Below are 21,050 nucleotides of genomic sequence, written 5' to 3'. Positions count from 1 at the left end.
AACTCGGCCGGCCTGCCTCTCTGCTGACCAACTCTGTGGTTTTTCACTGCTGCCTCTTCTGAGTCCCCTCGCTCTCGTTCTCCCTTTAAAACGCTCCGATCCCCTCGCCCATTTCGGAATGGAGCTCGGTCAGCTCTTTCCCCTGCTGTCAGTATTCACTGAAGCAAGTCCGCTTTCACCACGTTCTCTGCGGTCTGCTGTGTTTCTCTTTGACCGAGTCAGATCGGAAAGGGCCAGAGGACACCTGGGGGGCCGCCCAGTGTGCACGCTGGGGCAGGGCACGGGGGTCGGGGGCGAGGCCCAAGGCTCCCGCGCTCCGGGAGCCCCCGCCTGATGCGGTGGAGTCGACCCCTCGCGCTATCACCTGGTTTTCTCTCTGCAACAGGACCCCGGGCTTTCCTTCCGGCATCACTAGGATAGGCTACATATCCCGAAGCACTTTCGTCCCTTTTACTTAAAAAGACACCGTGAAGAAACATTACCACGCTTTCCTATTAAGGCGGCTTTAGCGCTTAACGTCAACCGGCAAATAGGTCTTTCCTGAGCTTTCCATGACTAGAAGATGAGTTCAGACAGGCGAGGGCAAAAATGGGCTGACATTTTTTGCTGAAAGGAAGGTGAGACCAGACCCGAGCCCCGACCCACCCCCTCAACTGCGGCGCACCGCGAGCTCGCGTCTTCCCAGGTCCCCCCCGACTGGCCGCCACTCGCCCTCGCGCTCCCCTCACGAGCCACCGGCGAGTCTCGGGTGGGGTTAGTAGGTCCCGCGCCCCCACGTGGAAGAACAGGACATCCGGGACATCCCGGCAGGGGGCGTGGCGTATGCAGATGAGCGGCGCGCAGAGCCTGCTGGGCCCGCTCCCCCCGGGCCTCGGTGTCCCGCGTGTGGCCACGCGGAGGTTCCTGAGGTTGTTCCCCGGGTGGGCGAGGCCGGGCCGAGGGCCGCGCGGGGGCGGAGGGTGCGGAGGTGGTGCGAGGGAAGTGACCGTGCGTTTAGAGTGGGGCGAGCTCGAGGGTGCTGGGCGGTGGGTGGAAGGCAACTCATACTTACCTGGCAGGGGAGATACCATGATCACGAAGGTGGTTTTCCCAGGGCGAGGCTTATCCATTGCACTCCGGATGTGCTGACCCCTGCGATTTCCCCAAATGTGGGAAACTCGACTGCATAATTTGTGGTAGTGGGGGACTGCGTTCGCGCTTTCCCCTGATATTTACTGTTATAAAAGGTAGATGTAATTCTTTAGGTGTTGTTATGGCTTTCCTGTTTTGTTTTTTTTTTTTAGGTTCACATACATCTTTATTAATCAAAATGGGAACCATAACAATCAATACATTTTTGCCAGTGAAAAATAAGTTTTTTTATTGCTGTAGCATAAAAATTCGTGCTTTGGGATTTGACTGACTCCTGGAAAGCATTTTCTCTGCAAAAAAGGCTTTCCTGTTAAGTGTTTCTTCTTAAGTTCTGCTGAAAAAACATATTCTAATGCAATCTAACCTTGCAGTTTTTGAGCTACTTGAGATTTCATATAGTCGTGGTTTTTTTATTAGGGTTCTATGGACTACGTGTAGTAATGTTCCTTGGCAGGTTTTGCTCAAATTTCTTTTTGTTTATTGAATGGCTATCAGGTTATTTCCTGATGAGTCCGCTGTTTACATCAGGTGGACAAAGTATTGGAGCTTCAACATCAGCCTTTGCAATGAATATTTCGAATTGACATTTTTGGGGGTTGACTAGTCTGATCTCCTTGAGGTCCAAGAGATTCTCAAGAATTTTCTCTATCAACACAGTTAGAAAGCATCAGTTCTTTGGCGCTTGATCTTTCTTATGGTTTAATTCCCACATCTATAGATGACTAGGGGGAAAAAACATAGCTTTGACTATCCAGGCCTCTGTCAACAAAGTGATGTCTCAGCTTCTAAATACGCTGTCTAGGTTTGTCATTTGCTCTTTCCTTCCAAGGAGCAAACGTTTTAATTTTGTGGCTTCAGTCACCATCTCCAGCGATTTTGGAGCCCAAGAAAATAAAATCTGTCACTGTTTCCACTTTTCCCCCATCTATTTGCCCTGAAGTGATGGGACTGGGTGCCATGATCTTAGTTTTTTGAATGTTGGGTTTTATTTAAGTCAGCTTTTAGAGTTAACGTCTTATATTTAAGTCAAGTACTTATATTGACTGAAGCAAGTATATATTTTAAAATGTATATAGAACAGTCATTTTGCTGTACAGTAGACTGACACAACATTGTACTCCAATTAAAATTGTTTTGTGTCAAATTTAGCGCTTGAGTACATGGATTCAAGTTAGATTTACTTTGATATTATAAAAAGTAATGGAAGTGGTCTTGGTTTTGCCCTGCCAATCATCACCAATGACAGTTGTTCGACTTAAATACAAACCATGTCTGAGAGTGCAAAGTGGCATTGACTGGAAACATGTAACTGAAGGAAAGAATCATTACCTTTTCAGTACAGCTCAGTTCCAATGTCAGTTATTCCAGAAAATTTAAGTGTCAATTTTTTTCTCCCTTTCTTCTGACAACAGAGATGTAACTTCTCAGAAGATTGGCATTCTTCCCCATCTGTGTCAAAGGGTATGGTGGCTTGCTGCTTGATTTGTATATGCTTAACCTGAACTATCGGAGAAGGCAATGACACCCCACTCCAGTACTCTTGCCTGGAAAATCCCATGGACGGAGGAGCCTGGTGGGCTGCAGTCCACTGGGTCTCGAAGAGTCAGACACCACTGAAGTGACTTAGCAGTAGCAGCAGGAGCAACCTGAACTATGAATCTTTGGTGAACTTTATGTAAAATGTCAGTAAGTTATTTTGATGTGTGATCCTTTGTTCTGAAAAATATATGTGACTGTGCCTTCAACTTCTTTCTCAGAGCTTATCCTGGGTTATAGTCCTCAGTTTGACTACAATAAAATTCTTTTTTCTTTTTTTTTCTCTTTTTTCTTCTTAATTTGATTGTCAAGTTTTGTTAATTGTTCTCTATCTCAAACTAAAAATGTGTCATTATTTGCTAAGGCTTAGCTCCATACATGGATTTGTCTCTGTGTGGAGGGCTTTTCCAGGGCAATATGAGATAGTCACTCTTTTTTTTTTTTTCTCTTTAGATAGTCACTCTTGGCCATCTTCTTTCAGGAGGTACATAGTTACCAAATTAGGGGCCTTTTTCTCCAAGGAGCTCCACCAACATGGCATCTATAGCACAGGGCATGATAGCCTTTAATATGCACAGTAGGTCTCCCCAGTAGGTTAAAAGGAGAAAATAAGAATACATGTTTCTCAAGCTTGTTCTATATGAGAACCATGGAGGAAAAGGAACAAGTAGAAAGGTCGCCCAAAAAACCAACAGTTTCTACTACACTATCACCAGATGGAAAGTAGAACATTTCCAAGAAATTGAAAAGTAGAACCAGTATCTATGAGAAAAGACAGGGCTATATTAGGCCAAAGAAAAGTTCTTGACACAATATGGTTTGGAGTCTGGATGGTCCATCCGTAAGAGAGCTGAAACCAAAGGTTAGACATAACAGCAAATCTGATCTGCGCCTGGATCTATACCAACACCTGCTGAGACATTTCAATCATCAAACTGCTGATGGAAATCCGTGGGGATACAGCTCTTCTGGGTACAGTGCTGTAATTTCTCCCAGCTTACCTTTGGCAGGAAAGGCTTCAGGAATACCCACTGACACGGTCTGGATGGTTCTTTAAAGATCTTAGTTCTGCCGCAGTCATGAGGGCTGACTTCCCTTGGTCAAGAGTACCCTGTGTGGCGGGTCACTGGGCCCCTAGTGTTCCTCCATCAAAGCCGCTGTCTTCTGGTTCCCTGCTGCAGCCAGCGCACACCCCCACAAGCAGGGCTGGTAACTGAGAGCACGCTGTGGAATACTTCTGCAAATTTGCGTGGGTCTTTCCTAGGGCACAGAAAAAGAAGCCTGTAAATGGTGAATATCAGCTGGTGAGAAGGGCATGTGGATTCCTATTGTTTTGCAGGGGGATAAGGAGAGTTGAGGGCTGGGTAGCTTTGCTGGCAATCTGATTAGGAAGGGCTGGTTTAACTCCCATCAAGAAAAGGAAAAAAAAAAGATATGACACATCAGTTTCTTTCCCCATGCTGGATTTATCAGCCTAACCTTTTTTGCTTGCCTTTTTCTAAGTAACTGATATGACTGCTCTCCATCCTGTGCCCTTCAGAGGGGACACAGTGTTTTATCTGAGTTCTCGGTTATTCCTGGATCATACATCTGAGTCATGTCTGCTGTCCTAACTACATGGTGTGTGTATGATAAGGGACTCTTGGAGGTGGAATTTGGACTGACATGAAGTGGACTCTAGGCTGGGCTGGAGAAACACAAATCCATGTTCTTGAACACAGCAGCTAAAGAAGTTGTGTCTTTGTCCACTTTCCCTCTTCTCTGGAGTTGATTTAAGGCTGGGAGGGATAAAGGGATGCTGGAGGCCCAGAGACAGCAGAGAAAAGAGGAAGAGGGTAAGAGAGTCCTGGGAAACAGAAACCATCATTCTCACATCCGTCTCCCATTGTTCTCAATCTTTCCTTCTACCCTAAAAAATTATTTAGTATTCCTCTTAGAATGATATTAATTCTTTCAGGACCATAATCCACTTGCTTGGGATGAGGCCCTTCTTAGAACCTGTACAAACACAAAAGAACCAAATTAAAGGAACCATCCACAGGCCACTGTAACACTGGATTCTCCTATGCATACCCATTCCAAACTAGAGAGAGACAGATGGAGAAATCAGACTTTAAAAAGCAAGACATGACCTGCAACAGATCTGGTTTCATATATATATACACACACCCGGGGGCTTCCCGGGTAGCTCAAACAGTAAAGAACCTGTCTGCAATGCAGGAGACTTGGGTTTGATTCCTGGAATGGGAAGATCCCTGGGAGAAGGAAATGGAAACCCACTTCAGTATTCTTGCCTGGAAAATCCCATGGACAGAGGAGCCTGGCAGGCTACAGTCCATAGGGTCACAAAGAGTTAGACACAACTGAATGACTATATGTGTGTGTGTGTGTATACACACAGACATATTTCTTTTACCTTCAATGCTAATAGTGATCCTGAGAATTGTAGAACCTATATTATCCATGCTTACTTAATATGTTGATATTGAAGCGGGTGGTTCCTCTAGCTAGAATTTGAAAAGAGCAGAGGGCTAAAAAAGGGCTTTTTTTTTTTTTGCCACACCACATGGCATGCATAACTTTCCCTAACAGGGGTCGATCAAACCCATGCCCCCTGCACTGGAAGCATGGAGTCTTAACCACTTGACCACCAGGGAAGTCCTAAAAGGGAGACTTTTAAAAATAACTCAGGGTCTTTTCTTACCTGACTGTTGTGAGACCACAAGATGTTTACCTGATTCAGTCAAGTCAAGAACCACCAAACCAACCCTTGTCCTCGATGCCAGACCACTGAGAATACCATCTCCTGTCAAATCAGGGAATCCTCTCCACAAAGGTAGAAAGAAAGAAAACATTTTTACTGAAAAACTACTAAACCACATTGTAATGTGCATCACAAGATATGCACCAAATAGACTGCGAAGACAGGATATCACTCAGTTTGGGCTGCCATAATAAAACACCATGGACTGCCAGAGAGGTTTGAATAATAGGAACATTTCCCAGTTCGAGGAGCTGTAAATCCAAGACCAAGATATCGGGCAGCTTTGCTTTCTCATGAGGCCTCTCCTTGGCGTGCAGCTGTCCCTCACATCTCCAATTAAGGACACCAGTCATATTGAATTAGAGATCCACCTTTATGACCTCATTTTAATCTTAATTTACCTCCTTAAAGGCCCTGTCTCCAAATACAGTCACATGAGGGTTAGGGCCTCAACATTTGAATCTTGGGGCGGGGGGGGGGGGGGGGGCGGGCGGGGGGGGAGGGGGGAATGATACAATTCACCCCATAACAATAAGAATGTTGCCTGTTACACAAGCAGGCAGATACAACTCATTACATATATGTCTTCAAGAACTTGTCCTCAATAGGAGGACTTGACAGCACCATTTGCTACACAGTGCATCCTAAATTCAACTGGTAAGTGGAGTGGCCATCCATGTGCCTTTATCCAAAAGGAAATAAGACTCGTATCTCCGTGTCAAGCATGTCCTTACAACATGGAGCCAGCCACTATTTAGCTAAACCCCCTGAGGTAGAGGGAGATGGGACACTAACTACCTTCTTTAACGTTCACATTTCAAAAAGATGGCTTCAAAGGCCCAAGACAAACATTCTTAGGTTGCAACACCGACAAACGATTTCTTTAGCTGTTAAAAACACTATGTATCTATATATCTCAAAAGGACAACAGGTATTTGCAAATTTTTTAAGAAATGGGGAGGACTTCCCTATTGGTCCAGGGGCTAAGATTCCACACTCCCAATTCAGGGGGTCTGGGTTCCATCCTACTCAGGGAACTAGACCCCACACACTGCAACAAGGATCCTGCCAGCCAAAAAACTAAGACTGGCACAGACAAAAACAAAAGAGTAAACAGTTTGAGAAAGAAGTAAATATCTTTCCCTTTCTTGCATAGGGGAATTTTTTTTTTTCTAATTTAGTATTCATCTTCCATTACACATGTCACATGTCCCAGTGCCTATGATGGCAGAGAGCCTGGGCCATAACCGACTTGGATGGTGAAGTGAGTGAAAGTCACTCAGTCGTGTCGGACTCTTTGTGACCCCGTGGACTATGCAGTCCATGGAAGTCTCCTGGCCAGAATACTGGAGTGGATAGCCTTTCCTTTCTCCAGGGGATCTTCCCAAGCCAGGGATCGAACCTAGGTCTCCCACATTGCAGGCAGATTCTTTACCAACTGAGCTATCAGGGAAGCCAGGATGGGAAAGGGCAACATTATCACTAGAGGAAAGGTCCATATCAGGATGGTGATTCCCTCTTACAATGGCAGTCTCCTGTTTCTTCCTGGGCAGTCAGGAGACTATACAGCATTTACGAAAAACCTTAGCAAATGGCCAGGGTCTTGCCTGGTCTTCTGAGTTCATCAGAAGCACAAGTCCCCTGTTTTGGAAGGGCCTCATAAACAGGCCTTTGCTGTCATCACATGCTTACATCTTGAGAGTGGGGATAATGCTGTCCCAGCCCCTTCCAAAAGTCTAGAATTTGTCCAGGACTGTGTATTCGATACTCTCTACCCGCCAACCCTCCAGGACAAGCAAATGACTGGCAACTTACAGAACCCGGTCCTATCCAATGAGTCCTTCCAAACCTCACAACCAAGTTATTAATCACCTGCAGCACCAGATTAGAACCTGTTCACCATCCACTCCTCTCCAGAGAAGCCAAGCCCACTGCTACAGAAGCTCATCATCTTCACTCACTGCTAAACCTTCTTTGCATAGACATGGAACTTGCGTTTTTCACCTCAAAAAAAATCTCAAAAGTACAAGTCAGTCTTTTGCCCCGACGTTCTCTCTCCTGTTGAGGAAAACACAATTGAGGAAAACACAAACTCGGGGGGCGTGGGCGGGTGAGGGGGTATCAAGCGATAGAAAACAACTTGATGGCAAACAAATTAGAAAGCTTAAAAGAAAACCCTTACAAGAGAACAAATCAAAAAAAAAAAAAAAATCAACACGGTTTAAAAGGAGACGATCACAACCTATTCAAAATATGGGACAAAGAGAAAAATGTCAGACATACAAAAATACACGTGTACAGTTCAGTTGCCCAACCGTAATTCTTCACGATCCCATGATGCATACCAGGGTCAAAGCACCGTAACTCCTTAAAGAACTCGCGGAGGTCAAGTCAAATCCATATGTAGTTACTCCGTGAGACCATTTAACTCCCCAACCCTCTATCAGCTCTTTAATATCTTTCCCAGCACCCAGAGACTTTATGTGTTCCTGTGCTTTGTAAAGTTCACATAAACACAACAAAATCTTCAGCAAAATTGGAAGAATACTGAAGAAAATCAAAAAACAACAATAAACGACATCTGTCGAGTCGTGTTCTTAGAACCAAAAAAAGACCCAGGGGAAAGCGCGAACGCAGTCCCCCACTACCACAAATTATGCAGTCGAGTTTCCCACATTTGGGGAAATCGCAGGGGTCAGCACATCCGGAGTGCAATGGATAAGCCTCGCCCTGGGAAAACCACCTTCGTGATCATGGTATCTCCCCTGCCAGGTAAGTATGAGTTGCCTTCCACCCACCGCCCAGCACCCTCGAGCTCGCCCCACTCTAAACGCACGGTCACTTCCCTCGCACCACCTCCGCGCCCTCCGCCCCCGCGCGGCCCTCGGCCCGGCCTCGCCCACCCGGGGAACAACCTCAGGAACCTCCGCGTGGCCACACGCGGGACACCGAGGCCCGGGGGGAGCGGGCCCAGCAGGCTCTGCGCGCCGCTCATCTGCATACGCCACGCCCCCTGCCGGGATGTCCCGGATGTCCTGTTCTTCCACGTGGGGGCGCGGGACCTACTAACCCCACCCGAGACTCGCCGGTGGCTCGTGAGGGGAGCGCGTGGGCGAGTGGCGGCCAGTCGGGGGGGACCTGGGAAGACGCGAGCTCGCGGTGCGCCGCAGTTGAGGGGGTGGGTCGGGGCTCGGGTCTGGTCTCACCTTCCTTTCAGCAAAAAATGTCAGCCCATTTTTGCCCTCGCCTGTCTGAACTCATCTTCTAGTCATGGAAAGCTCAGGAAAGACCTATTTGCCGGTTGACGTTAAGCGCTAAAGCCGCCTTAATAGGAAAGCGTGGTAATGTTTCTTCACGGTGTCTTTTTAAGTAAAAGGGACGAAAGTGCTTCGGGATATGTAGCCTATCCTAGTGATGCCGGAAGGAAAGCCCGGGGTCCTGTTGCAGAGAGAAAACCAGGTGATAGCGCGAGGGGTCGACTCCACCGCATCAGGCGGGGGCTCCCGGAGCGCGGGAGCCTTGGGCCTCGCCCCCGACCCCCGTGCCCTGCCCCAGCGTGCACACTGGGCGGCCCCCCAGGTGTCCTCTGGCCCTTTCCGATCTGACTCGGTCAAAGAGAAACACAGCAGACCGCAGAGAACGTGGTGAAAGCGGACTTGCTTCAGTGAATACTGACAGCAGGGGAAAGAGCTGACCGAGCTCCATTCCGAAATGGGCGAGGGGATCGGAGCGTTTTAAAGGGAGAACGAGAGCGAGGGGACTCAGAAGAGGCAGCAGTGAAAAATCAGAGTTGGTCAGTAGAGAGGCAGGCCGGCCGAGATTGTCAGCGGGCAGTTACTGAGGTTAGGATGGGTCCTCGCACAGAAAGTGGGAGACACAGGCCCTACCGTTCTTGCTTACATTTCAAAGGAATGGCTCCGAGTCTTGGAGAGAGACCCTCTGGGCTGTAAGAGAACCATCTTCACAATTGCAAGCCCTTTTAAATGAATGCTGTAACAAAGGGCATTCAAGCGACCTTCCTGGCGGTTCAGTGGTTAAGACTCCGAGCGCCCAAGGCGGGGGGTACGGGTTACCCTGGCCGGGGAACTAAAATGCAGCATAGCGCGGCCAAAAAGGGAAGACAGAAAAAGGATGACAGGGGCCTGCGTCAGGTATTGGACTTTCTCAGAGAGGATTTTTTTTCATAATTTATTTTTTAATTGAAGCATAGTTGTTTACAACGTTGTGTTAGTTTCAGATGTACGTCAGATGTTTTAGATATCATATTTTAGAGAAAGGAGTATGGAGGTGGGAGAAAACTGACAATAGTCACAGTAGGCAAATTAATTAGTATGTTGGGTGTTAAGAGCTATGAAAAAGGGGGGAAAAAAACGAGGAAGGAAAGGAGATGGGGAATTGCTGTAAGCAGGCAGGTTGCTGTGTTGATTTCGATGGTCAGGGGAGGCTCCCTGGAGAAGGTAACAATGTGAGCAGCCTGGAGGGAGGAGGGGACTGGTCATGGGGCTGTCTGGGAAGAGCATCCCTAGCAAAAGGTCAGTTAGAGCAGTGTCTGGAGAAAGTAAGAAGGTCGTGAGTACAGAACAAAATTTATGAGTGGTACCGAAACTGAGAGAGGTGACTGCATGGGGACAAGAACTGAGGGTCTTCTAGACCTTTGTAAGGGTTCAAGTCTGAGTGAACCAGAAGTTTCCAGAAGAGAAGCAGCTTCATCTAAATCCTCCACACCCCACCCCCACCCCTCTTCCCCACACTCCTAGGAAAGGAGAGAAAATCACTCTGGCCGCAAAGGTGGCAGAGAGAAAGCAGGGAGATCCACGGGAGACCTGCGGAATGCAGGCAAGATGATGCTGGCTTTGAAGGGTGGCACAACGTGCCACAGTAAAAAATATAATTTTAAGCAAAGGAGTATTTTTAACTAACGGCACTTAAAGAGCCCCAGGTGGCTGCCTAGACGGTTGGCAGCCGGCTCCGCTGTGCCCGTCTCCTCGGCTCGGCCTTCCGCACCCCGCGAGCGCATCCATTTCGCCGCCTCTCCCCTAGACCTCTTCCCAGCTTTCAGGCCGTGGTCCCCACTTGCAGAAAGAGGGACGGCGGAGAGGACACGAGGCATCTTGAAACTCGCCGCCCGGATGCCAGCCACCAGCACGGCCGGGCCGCAGCCACTCCGCAGGATTGCCGGGTCCTCGCACCCGCACCCGGCGCCCTGGCGGCGAACGCACCGGTCTTTTCAACAGGGCTTCCGACCAGCCCGGACGGCCTCATCTCGGGCGCCCCAGTGTCGTGTTGCGGCATTTCCGGAAAAAGGAAGGTCCTCGACCGCTTGGTGGCGCGCACCCTTCGATAGCTCAGCTGGTAGAGCGGAGGACTGTAGAGCGATACGTGTGGTCATCCTTAGGTCGCTGGTTCGATTCCGGCTCGAAGGAGGTGCTGGTCGCTTTTGCTCCCCAGTGAAAAGCAGGGGAGGTTCTAAGCAGGTGGCTAACTTTAGTGCTGGGTCCTTAAGGCTAAATTGGGAGAAAGAAGAGGATGAAGTGGAGAGAACACCCAGAAGGAAATGGGCTGGACTGTCATCAAGAAGGAGCAGCTTCACTTTGGGGACAGACTGGTTTGGGTGTGGGTACAGAGAACAGCAGGGAGTGGTACTTTCTCCCTCCCTTCCTGTGGGAGGGAAACGCAGGAGACTCTGCTTACAGTTGGAGTCCATCTCAGAGGATCTCGGCAGAACGCCGATGGCAGTGTGGCTCTCTGAAACCTCAGGGGCCTGGGGCTGCTGTTCCCGACCCCTGAGCCCACAAGCCCTTTTTTGGTTCTGGTTCTGGTTGAAGGCGGGAGGAGAAGGGGAAGACAGAGAATGAGATGATTGGATGGCATCACGGGCTCAATGGACAAGAGTTTGAGTAAGCTCCAGGGGTTGGTAACGGACAGGGAACCTGGTGTGCTGCAGTCCACAGGGTCGCAAAGAGTCCATCACGACTGAGCGCCTGAACTGAGCTGAACTGCCTCTCAGACTGGAGACTGTGCTTCTGCTTTGTCGTCCTCTCCTGGCAAACCCCTGTTGGTCTCAGCCCTTTTCATCGTCCCACTGCTAACTAATATGCGCCAACCTGAAGTCTTTGGAGTCTCCCTGGGCCTAGGGCGCTGTGCCGCTGCAGTCTGAACGGTGCGCTTCCAGAAGGGGTGGGGCGAGGGGCGTTGCTCTGCGGCTGCGGAGACCCCAGCCTCGAATGATACCATCTGTAAAGACCAGCAGATGGGGCCAAAAGAAAGAACCTTAGGCCTTTGTTGGATCTATTCCTGAAGGATGTGGAGGTGTGCAACCCTTGGTGACCTTGGTTTGGAGAAGTGGGAAGGGGCGTGGGTTTTGGTGACCAGCATGGCCAACCCTTCTGGTCTGGGTGGCACAGAGACTGGCAGGGGCACTCTGAGGCACTGTCCCCCCAACCTCAAAGGGGCAGAGGTGCCCGCTGCCTGGTCAGGGAGTGGCAACACCGGGCTGAGGGAAGGCCACTTCACTGTGGCTTGCTGTGCCTCTGGAGGACTTCTGCTGGGTGGGCTAGCAGTCTTGGGTGGTGGGCACACACCCAGTGGGATCTGAAATGTTTGCAGAGTCCAACCTGGACATCCGTGCCCTCTGCCCCTCCCTCTGGATTCCAGCCCCCTCTCCAGGAAGTCCACAGAAGCTTGACCTCTGCCAAGGAAGCAACCACTTATGCCCAGGAATCGGGGTTGGTGGGCGAAGGAGGGCAGCCAAGGCTGGATATCTACAGGCCTGGTTAAGCCTGGATGTGCTCATTGCTCTTAGCCTGATAGCCTTCTCCATCACTCCACAGGAAGCCTCACTGCGACCCGAAGTCATGGTGGGCAGGAGGGCAGAGGGGCACATCAGCTTCCACCGGAGGTAAGGCTGTTAGTAGGGGAAAATGCAAGCCTGGAAAAGTGCCGCTGTGGGGGAAAGTGAAGAAATGTAGTGAAATGAAGTGATTGATTTGGGGGCATATCAAGCACACAGGAGCCAGTTTCAAAGGCGTCCCACTGCCAAATCAAGGTAATGATAATAATGGAATATAATCCATTGAGTAAAATAGGTACAGGACTTAATAGCAGTGACACACCAGTATTCATCAACAAGAGGAACCAGATTTTGGTCTCTAAATATCATTCTCCAGCAAAAGGAACCAGGGCCAACAGAAAGAACCACTTAGCCACTTTGGGGGGTATTCATCTTCCTTTGGGGGTTCTCTTGTACATGTAAAAAATCTGCCTTTTGGGTGAGGGGCTGCACAGCTTTTTGGATTTTAGTTCTTTTACCAGGGATCGATGTCCCGCCCCATCAGTGAAAGCCTGGAGTCCTAAACACTGGATCCCCAGGGAATTCCCTCTGGGTTCTTTAAAAAATTTTTATGTATTAAACTAGTTGATTTACAGTCCTGTGGTAATTTCAGGTGTACAGTTGAGATTCTTTTCCATTATGTTATTATAAGATATTGAATATAGTTCAATTGCTATATAGCATTATCTTGTTTTTTTTATATCGTGTTCTACCGATTAATCCCACACTCCTAGTTTATTCCCACTCCCCCAGTTTTGTGATTGTTTTCGTTTTATAAATAAATTGACTTTTTTTTTTAAGATTCCACATGTAAGTGATATAAAAGACTCTTGAGAGTTCCTTAGACTGCGAGATCAAACGAGTCAATCCTAAATGAAAGCAACCCTGAATATTCGTTGGAAAGACTGATGCTGAAGCTTCAATACTTTGGCCTCCTGATGCGAAGAGCTGATTCATTTGAAAAGACCCTGATGCTGGGAAAGATTGAAGGCAGGAGGAAAGCGGGTGATATAGGATGATGATAAGATGGTTGGATGGCATCCCAACTGAATGGACGCTTTACCATATGAACCACCAGGTAAGTATAGATACTAGATGTGTCTTTTTCTGGCCTTTACATACTCTTGTTGCTGTAAACGGCAAACCTTCTTTTGAAACGTTTTAATTCAAACGGGAACCCTTTCCCCACCTACCCAGGTAACACTGAAAGAAAAACTAGAAGAGTTTGAAAAATGATAGGTGCTTGCTAAAAAATGAGAGAACTTAAAATATGACTTAAAATGACAAGTTGTTTCACTAAGACATTACTGCGTCCTAAAATACAGTAACTGAAAAAGAAAAATCCAGCTAACTGCGTAACAGCAGCATAACAAAACACAATAGGAAAACGAAAACTTACGAAACACAAAGCCAATTGACACACCGCATAAGCCAACATATATGATTAGTTGATCTCATCTATCATTGAAAAACCAGTTTATCAGGGGAAAGCGCGAACGCAGTCCCCCACTACCACAAATTATGCAGTCGAGTTTCCCACATTTGGGGAAATCGCAGGGGTCAGCACATCCGGAGTGCAATGGATAAGCCTCGCCCTGGGAAAACCACCTTCGTGATCATGGTATCTCCCCTGCCAGGTAAGTATGAGTTGCCTTCCACCCACCGCCCAGCACCCTCGAGCTCGCCCCACTCTAAACGCACGGTCACTTCCCTCGCACCACCTCCGCGCCCTCCGCCCCCGCGCGGCCCTCGGCCCGGCCTCGCCCACCCGGGGAACAACCTCAGGAACCTGCGCGTGGCCACACGCGGGACACCGAGGCCCGGGGGGAGCGGGCCCAGCAGGCTCTGCGCGCCGCTCATCTGCATACGCCACGCCCCCTGCCGGGATGTCCCCGATGTCACGTTCTTCCACGTGGGGGCGCGGGACCTACTAACCCCACCCGAGACTCGCCGGTGGCTCGTGAGGGGAGCGCGTGGGCGAGTGGCGGCCAGTCGGGGGGGACCTGGGAAGACGCGAGCTCGCGGTGCGCCGCAGTTGAGGGGGTGGGTCGGGGCTCGGGTCTGGTCTCACCTTCCTTTCAGCAAAAAATGTCAGCCCATTTTTGCCCTCGCCTGTCTGAACTCATTTTCCAGTCATGGAAAGCTCAGGAAAGACCTATTTGCCGGTTGACGTTAAGCGCTAAAGCCGCCTTAATAGGAAAACGTGGCTATGTTTATTTACGGTGTCTCTCTAAATAAAAGTGACAAAAGTGCTTCGGATGTGTAGCCTAACCTAGTGATGCTGGAAGTAAACTCGGGATTCTGTGGCAGAGAGAAACCAGGTGAGAGCGAGTGGTCACCTCCACCGCATCAGGCGGGTGTTCCCGGAGCGCGGTGCTCCAGGGCAGGAGCCCTGGGCTTTGGGCCGCGCCCCCGCCTGCTGCCTCAACGCGCAGACCCTGGGCGGCCCCCCAGGTGTCCTTTGGTCCTTTCCGATCTGACTCGGTCAAAGAGAAACACAGAGGACCGCAGAGAACGTGGTGAAAGCAGACTTTATTCATGAGTACTAACAGCAGGGGAAAGAGCTGGCCGAGCTCCATTCCGAAATGGGCGAGGGGGTCGGAGTGTTTTAAAGGGAGGATGAGCAGGAGGCTCAGAAGAGGCAGCAGTGAAAAACCACAGAGTTGGTCAGCAGAGAGGCAGGCCGGCCGAGTTTGTCAGCGGGCAGTTACTGAAGTTAGGATGGGTCTTCGCACAGAAAGTGGGAGACACAGGCCCTATCGTTCTTTCTTACACTCCAAAGGAATGACTCCCAGCCCAAAGAGAGACCCTTTGGGCTGTAAGAGAACCATCTTTACAATTTGCAAACCCTGTTAAAAGATGCTCTAACAAAGGGCAGTTAGGCGACCTTCCTGTCGGTTTAGTGGTTAAGACTCTGAGCTCCCAATACATAGGGGCAGGGGTTACCCTGGCCAGGGAGCTAAAATGCAGCATACAGAAGCCGAAGAAGAAAGGAAAGAAAAACCGGAGATCAGGGGCCTGTGTCGGGTGTTAGATTTTTTGAGACAGGATTATATATATTATATATACTGTAGACTCTAGTCGCATGTTATTACAAAATATTGAGTATAGTCCTGTGTGCTATATACAGTAGGTCCTCTTTGTCTCTTTTATATATAGTAGTGTGGATATGTTAATCTCCAATTCTGTCTTCTCTGCACCTTTCCCCTTTAGTAACCCTAAGTTTGTTTTCTATGTCTGGGATCAGACAGACATTTTAATGGGGGTGGAGGTCAAGCCAGGGACAGGACCTTATGCTGCTGAAAGCCAGGCTTGAGTCTGGCCAAGTCTCTTAGTGCAGGAAATGGTTTGGAGGGGTTGCTACCTGCTGAGAGTTCTGTAGTTCTCAACTTACATGCTCTATTTTGTGATCAAAGAACATAATTCTGCGCATCCCCCTGGGCAAACCCTGGCTCCTGGCCCCTTCTTTTATATCCTGATCTCCTCTTTGACAGTACTGGGCACTTTTCCACTCAACAACTATTTATTGAATACCCCATGCCAGACACTGTTCAGGAATTTGTCAACAAAAAGGCCTCTTGATATTCATATTTTACTTAGAGAAAGGGGTGTGGGGTGGGAGAAAATTGACAAGAGACACAGTAGGTAAATTAACTGGGATGTTAAGAGCTATGAAAAAGGAAAAAAAAAACAAACAAACAAGGAGGAAAAGAGGATGGGAGTTGCTATAAGGAGGCAGGTTGCTGTGTTGATTTCGGTGGTCAGGGAAGGCTCCCTGGAGAAGGTGACAATGTGAGCAGACTAGAGGGAGGAGGGGACTAATCATGGGGCTGTCTGGGAAGAGCATCCCTACCCAAAGTTCAGCTAGAGCAGCGTCCAGGTGGGACTGTGTCTGGAGAATAGCAAGGCGGTCCTGAGTACAGAACAAAATTTATGAGTGGTACCGAAACTGAGAGAGGTGACTACGTGGGGACAAGAACTGAGGGTCTTGTAGACCTTTGTGAGGATATAAGTCTGAGTGAACCAGAAGTTTCCAGAAGAGAAGCGGCTTCATCTAAACCCTCCACACCCCACCACAACCCATTCCCCACTCCCCTAGAAAAGGAGAGAAAATCACTCTGGCTATAAAGGTGGCAGAGCGAAAGCAGGGAGATCCTGCGGAATGCAGGCAAGATGATGCTGGCTTTGAAGGGTGGCGCAACGTGCCGCACAAAAAATACCATTTTATTCAAAGGAGTATTTTGAACTAACGGCACTTAAAGAGCACTTAAACGGCACTTGAACGCTCTCTTCAAAAGGGCTTCCCACCAGCCCGGACGGTCTCATCTCGGGCGTCCCAGTGTCGTGTTGCGGCATTTCCAGAAAAAGTGAGGTCCCCGGCCGCTTGGTGGCGCGCACCCTTCGATAGCTCAGCTGGTAGAGCGGAGGACTGTAGATCCGACACGTGTGGTCATCCTTAGGTCGCTGGTTCGATTCCGGCTCGAAGGAGGTGCTGGTTACTTTTGCTCCCCAGTGAAAGGCACCCCGCCCCCGGCGCCTCTGCCCCGCCCGACACCCTGCGGCAGCGCAGCGTCCTTCTTCCACGGCCAGAGGCGGGAAAGCCTTTGGGGGACCCGCACAGCCCCGCGTTGGCCGTAGCCTGGGGACTCCTGCCCGCAGGCCGCACACAAGCCCGCAGCGCGATGGCTTCCGCCGCGGGCCACGCCCTCTGCACTTTTCTTCGCTTTCCCACTCCCGCCCCGGCCCCACTCCCGCCCAGGCCCTCCAAACAGCTGCTGCGCACCAAAAGCCCTGGAGCGAGGCCGACAAGCACCCAGGCCGTCACAGGGTCAGGGACAGCAGGGCACCCTTCCTGAAACCCCCTCAATGCCGGCTCAGTCCCCGGCTCTGCCCCCCAAGGAAGCTCACAGTCTTCCAGCCTCCCAGCCTGTCTCTCCGTGCCTGTCTTTCATATGGTCTCTGAGGTGCAGACTTGGGGAGACAGGAAACCTTCCCAACCATCTTAATCTATTTGTGGGGCAGAGCTGCCACCCGGAGATCTTCGGAACCACTGCCAATGGAACATTAGTAAATGCGATGGAAAGAGAAGACTTAAAAGCAGTTGCTCATCAGGACTTGCTCTTATTTGCTGTCCTGAGACCACATGAGAAGAAGACTGACTTATCCTATTGGAGGATGAAATATGGGAGTGATGATGAAATATGTCTGCTGAGGCCCTTAGACCAACCTGCCCCAACTGTCCCATAAGCTGATTGAAGCTGCATAAGTGAGCCTACATCACTGCCACAGAACTGCCCAGCTGAACCCAACTGCAGCTGATAACCCGAAGGATGGTGGGCAAATAACATGGATGCTATTTTTTAAATTAACTAATCACTTTATTGATTTGCCTGAGTCAGGTCTTAGTCACCATTGCCTAGGCTTAGTTTCTCTGCAATTCTTAACCAGGGGACCAGGGAAGTCATCCACATGGTCACTATTTTAAATTGCTAAGTTTTAGGGTAATTTGTTACACAGCAGTAGATGACTGATACACCACCTTAACCAAATAATGAATGTTAGCGCCATCAATAACTGAATAAACTGGCATCACATGCTTCCAATGTGATGCCCATGGGAGGACACTGGATTAACTTGATACGGCTATCATAATAAAGTACTACTATCTGGATGGTTTGAAACAACAGAAATTTATTCTTTCACAGTTATGGAAGTTAGAAGTTCAAAATCAAGGTGTCAGCAGGACCATGCTCCCTCTGAGATTCTGGGTAGAGTCTGTCCTTGCTTCTTCCTAGCTTCTAGTGGTGACAGTCAATCCATGACTTGCATGACAAGTCACTGCAAGACCACCACTACAAGACCACTGCATCTGTCCTTTGTCATTACATGGCATTATCCTCATATTATCTCTGTCCTTATACAGCATTTTCCTCTTATAAGAGAAATATTCTTACTCGATTAGGACCCACTTTACTGACCTTTTACTGAAAGAAAGCTGAGTGCCGAAGAATTGATGCTTTTGAACTGTGGTGTTGGAGAAGGCTCTTGAGAGTCCCTTGGACTGCGATGAGATCAAACTAGTCAATCCTAAAGGAAATCAGTCCTGAATATTCATTGGAAGGACTGATGCTCAAGCTGGAACTCCAATACTTTGGCCACCTGATTCAAAGAACTGTATCATTAGAAAAGACCTTGATGCTGGGCAAGATTGAAGGCAGGAGGAGAAGGGGACGACAGAGGCTGAGATGGTTGGATGGCATCATGGATTCCACGGACATGAGTTTGAGCAGGCTCTGGGAGTTGGTGATGGACAAGGAAGTCTGGCCTGCTGCAGTCCATTGGGTCACAAAGAGTCGGACACAACTGAGTGACTGGACTGACTTACTGACCTTACCTTAACTTGATTATATCTACAAAGATTCTATTTCCAAATAAGATCGTGTTCATAGGCAGGAGGGATTAGGATATCAACATGTGTTGTTGTTTTTTTCCTGGGTGGGGGGGGAGGACACAGACATAATTCAACCTGTAAACGGATACAGTATCATTTATGTTGTCTACCTGTCAAAAAATACATACTTGAATGTAATTATGAGGACATACAGGACAATTTAAAACCCAAAGGATATTCTACACAATAATAACTGGCCTGTAATTTTCAAAAATGCCTGCATAATGAAATAAAAAAGGGCTGAGAGTTATATCAGATTAAAGAAGGTTAAAAAGTCAGGATACATAATGTAACACATGATTCTGAATTTTCCTTTGCTATAAAGGATTACTGGGAGAATTGAGCAAATGAATAATGTCTATAGAATAAATAACGTATTAATGTTAATTTCTTGATTTTTATAATTACACTGGGGTTAGGTAAGAAAATCCTCTATTTTTAGGAAATATACACTAAGAAAGAAAACTTCCGGAGACAACCAATAATCAAAAAGGGTGCTTGGGACTTCCCGGGTGGTCCAGTGGTTAAGACTCTGTACTTCCACTGCAGGGCGCGGGGGGGGTTGGGGTGGGGAGCGGGGCGGCCGCGCGATTCCATCCCTGTTGGGGGAATTAGCATTGCCCCCACCAGACATCTCGGCAAAAAAGAAAAAAGGGTGCTATAACACGTGTTCTAGGATCTTTGAGCAGTCAGGGCCTCAGGAAGCCTTCCGTAATCTTAAAATCTCCAGTCATGCCTCTCGCCTCGCTTTGCTACCTAGCCCGGACCACCCAGGAGCGCACAACAGTTCGTTCAGTCGTTTTGCTCATGGTTGGGGAGGAGCCACTTGATTCCGAGAAATAATCTCGGAAGAGGAAAAGACAAATCTGGCGGTTGAAAAGGGCAGCCTAGTCCTTCAAGAGGAAAACGTGATATTTGCGTGCATTTGATTTTCAGGGACCATTCAACACCCCACCCAGCCCATACACATCTACCCCTTGCAGGGACGGGTTTGCCCTGATAGTCTGTTTTTCTTTCGCTGTTGCAAGATTAGAGTACTACATAATCTGAAAGAAAGATCATGGACGAGGATTAAATTTCATGCTAAATTTAAGACGAAACTCTGCTCTTACTATTTAACATCCGATTGACATCCTGTTGCGTGTCAATTTCAGTAAAAAGAAGGTGAAACCAGACCCAAGCCCGGATCCACCCACCCACCCACCCCCTCAACTGCCGGGCGCCGAACGCCGCGAGCTCGTCTTCCCTGGTCCCCTCTGCAGGTCCCGACTTGTCGCCACGCGTCAGGCACCCCCTCCCCCCATCGAAGATATCCGCGCGTCTCGGGTGGGGTCAGTAGGCTCCGCGGTCCCCAAGGTGAAGCAAAGGACGCCGGAGACACCCACGCAGGGGCGTGGCGTATGTAGATGAGCAGGCGCGCAGAGGTTGCTGGTCCCGCTTCAGCTGGGCCTGCGCGTCCTGCGTGTGGCCACGCGGAGGCTCCTGGGGTTGTCTACGGCTGAGCGAGGCCGCGGCGACGGGCGTGCAGAGGCGGAGGGCCCGGAGTGTGCGGAGTCGGCTGAGAAAGTGACCGTGCCTGGAGGATGGAGCGAGCGCGAGAGTGCTGGGCGGTGCGTGGGCGAAAACTCATACTTACCTGGCAGGGGAGATACCATGATCACGAAGGTGGTTTTCCCAGGGCGAGGCTTATCCATTGCACTCTGGGTGTGCTGACCCCTGCGACTTCCCCAAATGTGGGAAGTTCGACTGCATAATTTGGGGTAGTAGGGGGCTGCGTTCGCTCTTTCCCCTGGTAATTGTGAATACAGATAAAAAGGGACTTATTTGGTGTCTGGAGTATGTGTGTTTCAGTGTTTTATACCCAAAGGCATTTGTAGCGGTGCTCTTTTGTGTCATTTAAGTTTTCGTTTTCTGCTATAAACTTGCTTTCCGTTAGTTATCGTTGTTGTCCAGTGCCTCAGTCCTGCTGATTCTTTGCCACCCCATGAACTGCACCATGCCATCTATCGAAGTGTCCTCAAACTCACGTCCATTAAGTCGAAATGATGCCATCCAACCATCTCATCTTCTGTCGCCCCCTTCTCTTGCTCTCAGTCTTTCCCAGCATCAGGGTCTTTCCCAGTGGTAGCCAAAGTATTGGAGCTTCAACTTTAGCATCAGTCTTTCCAATGAACATTCAGGGTTGATTTCCTGCAGGATTGACTGGTTTGATTTCGTTGCTGTCCAAGGGACTCTCAAGAGTTTTCTCCAGCACCATAGTTCCAAAGCATCCATTCTTTGGCTCTCAGCCTTCTTGATGGTCCAATTCTCACATCTGTATGTGACTGGAAAAGCCATAG

The 21,050-nt window shown here is 49.0% G+C and overlaps 6 non-coding genes across 6 annotated transcripts; 4 read left to right on the top strand and 2 right to left on the bottom strand.

Annotated features, from left to right (window-relative positions):
- Positions 1–1,043: 1,043 nt before the first annotated feature.
- LOC122419902 lies at positions 1,044–1,207 on the top strand. The gene has a single exon (XR_006263109.1). It is a non-coding gene; the product is annotated as a U1 spliceosomal RNA (small nuclear RNA).
- Positions 1,208–8,047: 6,840 nt separating this feature from the next.
- LOC122419890 lies at positions 8,048–8,211 on the bottom strand. Its single transcript, XR_006263099.1, has one exon. It is a non-coding gene; the product is annotated as a U1 spliceosomal RNA (small nuclear RNA).
- A 2,554-nt stretch (positions 8,212–10,765) lies between these two features.
- TRNAY-GUA lies at positions 10,766–10,854 on the top strand. Its single transcript is given in 2 exon segments — positions 10,766–10,802; positions 10,819–10,854. It is a non-coding gene; the product is annotated as a tRNA-Tyr (tRNA).
- Positions 10,855–13,741: 2,887 nt separating this feature from the next.
- On the bottom strand, positions 13,742–13,905 carry LOC122419879. Its single transcript, XR_006263090.1, has one exon. It is a non-coding gene; the product is annotated as a U1 spliceosomal RNA (small nuclear RNA).
- A 2,753-nt stretch (positions 13,906–16,658) lies between these two features.
- TRNAY-GUA lies at positions 16,659–16,748 on the top strand. The gene is given in 2 exon segments: positions 16,659–16,695; positions 16,713–16,748. It is a non-coding gene; the product is annotated as a tRNA-Tyr (tRNA).
- A 3,591-nt stretch (positions 16,749–20,339) lies between these two features.
- On the top strand, positions 20,340–20,503 carry LOC122419927. Its single transcript, XR_006263132.1, has one exon. It is a non-coding gene; the product is annotated as a U1 spliceosomal RNA (small nuclear RNA).
- Positions 20,504–21,050: the final 547 nt, after the last annotated feature.

The sequence above is a fragment of the Cervus canadensis genome, chromosome 17, assembly GCF_019320065.1.
Source record: "Cervus canadensis isolate Bull #8, Minnesota chromosome 17, ASM1932006v1, whole genome shotgun sequence".
NCBI lineage: Eukaryota > Metazoa > Chordata > Mammalia > Artiodactyla > Cervidae > Cervus > Cervus canadensis.
The sequence above is the reverse complement of the archived record's forward strand: the minus strand, read 5'-3'. Positions and strand labels throughout refer to the sequence as shown.